The sequence below is a fragment of the Crocodylus siamensis genome, chromosome 4 (assembly GCF_052110815.1).
Source record: "Crocodylus siamensis isolate JL-2025a chromosome 4, ASM5211081v1, whole genome shotgun sequence".
Classification (NCBI taxonomy): domain Eukaryota; kingdom Metazoa; phylum Chordata; order Crocodylia; family Crocodylidae; genus Crocodylus; species Crocodylus siamensis.
The window spans coordinates 230094008-230098843 of NC_143398.1; the positions used below are offsets into that span (position 1 = coordinate 230094008).

Here is a 4836-nt window from a genome sequence, read left to right on the forward strand (position 1 = left end):
TTGTAGAGCCGTGCCAAGGGCCCTGCAATAACCCCTGCTAGCTCCCTCAACACCCTGGGGTGGAGAGCATCTGGACCCGTGTCACAGGGGCACTCTGGTGCCCTGCTCCTATGAAGGGATACAGGTGCTGGTTGCCGGGGCAACCGCAGTTGGTCAGCTGACCAGGAAGGGGCAGGGCCTGGAGTATATAAACAGCCCAGGCTGAAGCCCTGCAGTCAGTTTCCCTCTGGCAGCTGAGGAAGGTAGCTCTGTGGAAGCAGGCAGAGTTGAGAATCCTGAGGGCCTGAGCAGCTTATGGGCAAGGATACCAGGTAGAGGAACCCCTGGCAGGGATGGAAACAATGATTAGCCAGAAGGCTTAGGGTTTGAGTTTTAGCCAGGAGGTTTGGTTTTTGTGTTACAGCCGTTTGGCTTATGATGACTTTGTTTGTTATTACACCGGAGGACCGGGTGAGGCTATAAGGGGTTGGAGGAGGCCTCATAGGAGCGCCCCCAGCAGGGCGGGGGTTCCTGGTGCCGGAGAGGGCACAGCAGTCAGGTGCCAGAGGGGGCACAACAGTTTGTATTAAGGGCCAGGTAAGGCTGAGACCGCCTGAGCCAGATAAGGATCATAGACCTAAGAGGGGTCCTGGGGGCCAGGTACGGCCAAGGCCACCTGAGCCTCAATTGTGCGGAGCACCAGAGTGGGCACCGGCAAGAAGCCCAGAGGGTGCTTGCGTTAAGCCCTAGGGAGGGCATATAGGAATAGAAGCCCCAGGGAGGGCACACAGGAAGAGAAGCCCAATTGCGAGGCGAAGCCCCAGGGAGAGCGCGCGCGGGAGGAGCCCCAGTGTGGGCGCAGCCCCAGAGGGGGTGCATAGGCGAGAAGCCCAGGGAGGGTGTGCTCCCAGAGGCAAGGAGCCTCAGGGAGGGGCGCACAGGCAAGAAGCCCAGAGACGGCACGACATTTAGGGGGCATTGACCCCAGCCCGGGGGCGCCAGCGAGTGGGCGCCGGCTGCGTGACAAGCCCGGAGGCGCCAGCGAGTGGGCGCCGGCTGCATGACAAGCCCAGGGGGTGCTAGTGTGGGCGCAGAAAGGAAAAACCAACCAGATAACGTCCGGGACAACTGTGAGGCTTGGGGCGTGGTACAGGGGAGGTTGGAGCCACACATAGCCCACAAGGCTGGGGTGTACCAAGTCACTCCATACAGAATAGGGGCCAGGATAAACAGAGCACCATGTCCAAGGGGACAAAGACAGCCTCCCTTATAAAATCAAATAATATCAAAGATGTGGCGGGCGAGACGAGGGTGCTTGATCGCCAACTTGGCACAGTAGGGGGTGCCAGGAGAGATCATGGCTGCTCCTAGGTCCCCGCACCATGACAACCCGCTGACCTGAACACATCCAGCCCCTCCAGAAGCTCTCTAACCCAGTCGTTCCCAACCTGAGGTCTGGAGGCGTTCCCCTCGAGTCCATCTGGCATCCCAGCGGGGAAGTCCTGGTCCCTGCACAAGAAAACGGACATGAAGAATTGGTTAAAGGGTTCCGCTTTCTCCTCTGGCGCAACCACCAGATTGCCCAGCGTACTTTGCAGGGGCCCCACATTACCCGGTGCCTTCTTCATCCTCCCTATGTATTTGAAAAAGGACTTTTTATTATCCTTGATCTTGGACGCTAGTCCTAGCTGTATGTCTGCCTTAGCTTTGCTGACAGCCCCCCTACAGGCCCGAGCAGAGGAGGTATACTTCTCTTTGGAGATAGGCGGTGTACACCCAGTGGAAGGGGGGCGCTTTTTGGCAAGCAGGCATTCCCGGACGCCCTTGGTGAGCCAGGGGGACTTCCGGGCACTGTTGCCCCCCTTGCTTCTTGTTGGGATGGACTCCCCCTGGGCCCTGAGTATCGTTTCCTTAAGGAACGACCACTTGTCCTGGACACTGAGTTCCCCTGCCCTCAAGGACCCCAGCGCCTCACCCACTAGTCTCCTCAACTTGTTGAAGTTGGCCCTCCTAAAGTCTAGGGCTGCCGTCTTGCTGCAGGCCCTTGGCACCCTGCGCTGGATGGTGAATTCCAGCAAGCGATGATCGCTATCGCCCAGGTGATCAAGAACCTGGAGGCCCCTTACCAGGTCATCGCCTGTGGCCAGAACCAGGTCCAACAGGACATTTCCTCTGGTGGGAATGTGCACCTCCTGGACGAAGTGGAGGTCCTGTATCTCAGCTAGGAACCTCCTGGAATGGTCCGTCCTGGCTGACTGTTCCTCCCAGCAGATGTCTGGGTAATTAAAATCACCCATGACAACTACATCCCTTGCCCTAAGTGCCTCTGTAAGTTGGCCCAAAAATTCCCAGACCAGCTCCTCCCCTTGGTTGGGGGGGTCTGTAGTAGACCCCCACTGTCAAATCACTCTCCCCACGGTCCTCTTGAATCTTAACCCAGAGCACCTCAGCTTGCCCCTCCTCTGACCCATTCTGCTGGCAGAGGATGCGTAGTGCTCCCTGACATAGAGCGCCACACCCCACCTTTCCTTCCTTCTCTATCCCGCCTGTAAAGCCTATAGCCCCTAATGCTAACTGCCCAGTCATGGGACGAATCCCACCACGTTTCTGTTGGCCCTATGATATCTGGGTTTGAACTAGCTATTCTGGGGGAGAGTTCCTCCTGTTTATTCCCCATACTGCGAGCATTGGTGTATAGGCATTTAAGGCCTTGCAAGACTGTGTGTGCCACCCCCCATTTAGGGAGACTGTCTGGACCCCTGTTTCTTACCTTAGCACTCCTTGCCTTTGTCACGTGTCCTGCTCGGATGGCATCTCCTCGTCTTCCTATGGCCCCCTTCCCGGCGAGGCTAGTTTAAAGCTCGCCGTACGAGATCAGCCAACCTGGAAGAGAAGACACGCTTGCCTTTAGGAGAGAGATGAAGCCCATCCCACCCCAGCAAGTCCCCCGCCCGAAAGCATGGGTCATTATCAAGGAACCCAAAGCCTGCCTGGCGGCACCAGCTGTGTAAGCACTGGTTGACCACGCCAATGCAGGCCTTGTGTCGCCGTCCCCACCTACTCACTGGAAGAAGAGAGGAAAATACCACCTGTGCCCCCGTCTCCTTCAGCTTGTCTCCCAGAGCCTTGAAATCCTTCATAATACGGTGAGGGTTGCCCCTGGCCGCGTCGTTCGTACCCACATGGATGACAACCATGGGGTACTGGTCTGCAGGTCGGATGTAGGCCGGGATCCTTTCTGTGATGTCCCTGACCCGAGCCCCAGGCGTGAAGCAGACCTGTCGTGTCCAGGGGTCGGGCTGGCAGATGGGACCTTCCAATCCTCATAGGATGGAGTCTCCGATGACCAGGACCCGGCATTTCTTCCTCCTGGTGTTTGCTCTCTGCCCATTCCCTGTTGTGTGGGGAGTGGCATTGTCCCTGCCAGAGGCCATTCCACCGTCCTCCTCCGTCACAGCTGCCAGGGCATCTAACCTGTTCCCCAGCTGAACCTGGGGAGCTTCCACCGCTCTAGGCCTAGCAGCTCTGGATTTGGGCACCTTCTTCCACTCCTGTGTTGGATGCGTCTCCTGTGGGGGCTGTACAGTGGGCGACCAGGCCTGCAGAGAATAGAAATAGGCATCAATTTCATCCTCTGCATCCCTGATCCCCCTCAGCCTGCTCACCGCAGCCTGGAGCTCACTTACCTGCTCCTCCAGGGCCCTAAGTTGTGCCCAGGAGGGACAGGCAAGGAGACCTCCAGGCCCTACCCCACCCCAGGACCCCACTGAGCCCCTTCCACAGACAGGGGGGCAAGGGGCCACTGACTCCACCATGAGCTCCGTCTGGGTGGAGGCCTCAGAAGAGCCCACGGTAGGCAGCAGCACCCAGGTGGGGCCCCTGGCAGCTGCGCTCCGTGTCTGCATCACCATGCCTGCAGAGGTGCGCCCGCTGCTTTGCTCCCTGGGGGTGCCGCTCTGTGCAGCTACCTCGCCCCCACCTTATGCGAATGCCAGCGCAAACACCCTCTGCCCCACTTACCTTAGGGGAAATCAGCTGTTGCTACCCCCGCCGCTGTCTCCTCTGCTGCTGCTGCTACCTCCGCTGCCATCAAGGTAAGGGGGTGCTCATGTGAGTGGCACACGTACACCCTGCTCCCTCCGCTCCTGCTCCCCAACTGCCGTTGGAATTTCAAACAGCGGCTTTTAAAGACCGTGGTTTGAATTTCCCGCGATTTTCGCTCAGCCAATCACACCTTCTGGCTAGCCCAGAAGCACGTGCAGGCGGCTCCACCCCCTACCAACCCTCCCACTAGACTCCCGGGGTCGAGGCCAAGGGACTATCCGGGATGCCCCCCTGCTTTGGGGAAAGGCCCCCGCCAGTTCCTCCTGGCTAATCCCCCCCGGTCGCTTGTCTGCCTTCCCACATGAGGCTCGGGAGCGCGGCTCCCTGTCGGGCGAGCTAAGGCGGCACCGAAGGGCTTCCCGTCCGGATCTGCCTCGGCTGTGCCGTGCCCTCTACCCCACTTACCTTAGGGGGAATCAGCTGTTGCTGCCCCCGCCACTGTCTCCTCTGCTGCTGCTGCTACCTCCGCCGAGGTAAGGGGGTGCTCGTGTGAGTGGCACACGGGCACCCTGCTCCCTCCACTCCTGCTCCCCGATCAATGGCTCCATGTCTAGTTGGTAGCTGGTTTCAAGTGCATTGCCCCAGCGTTCAGTCATGGAACTGGTTTTATTCAATGTCTTCATCAATGACCTAGAAGATGGCATATAGTACACCTTCAGCAAGTTTGCAGATGACACCAAGCTGAGGGAGTAGTAATATGTTGGAGGGTAGGCCTAGAATTCAGAGTGACTTAGACAAATTGGAGGTTTCAGC

At 58.5% G+C, this 4836-nt stretch overlaps 1 long non-coding RNA gene across 1 annotated transcript; it reads right to left on the minus strand.

Annotated features, from left to right (window-relative positions):
- Positions 1-1442: 1442 nt before the first annotated feature.
- LOC149867639 (uncharacterized) lies at positions 1443-4113 on the minus strand. The gene is made up of 4 exons (XR_016441644.1): positions 4000-4113; positions 3069-3578; positions 2750-2862; positions 1443-1488 (listed from the first exon to the last, which is right to left on the minus strand). It is a non-coding gene; the product is annotated as an uncharacterized LOC149867639 (long non-coding RNA).
- Positions 4114-4836: the final 723 nt, after the last annotated feature.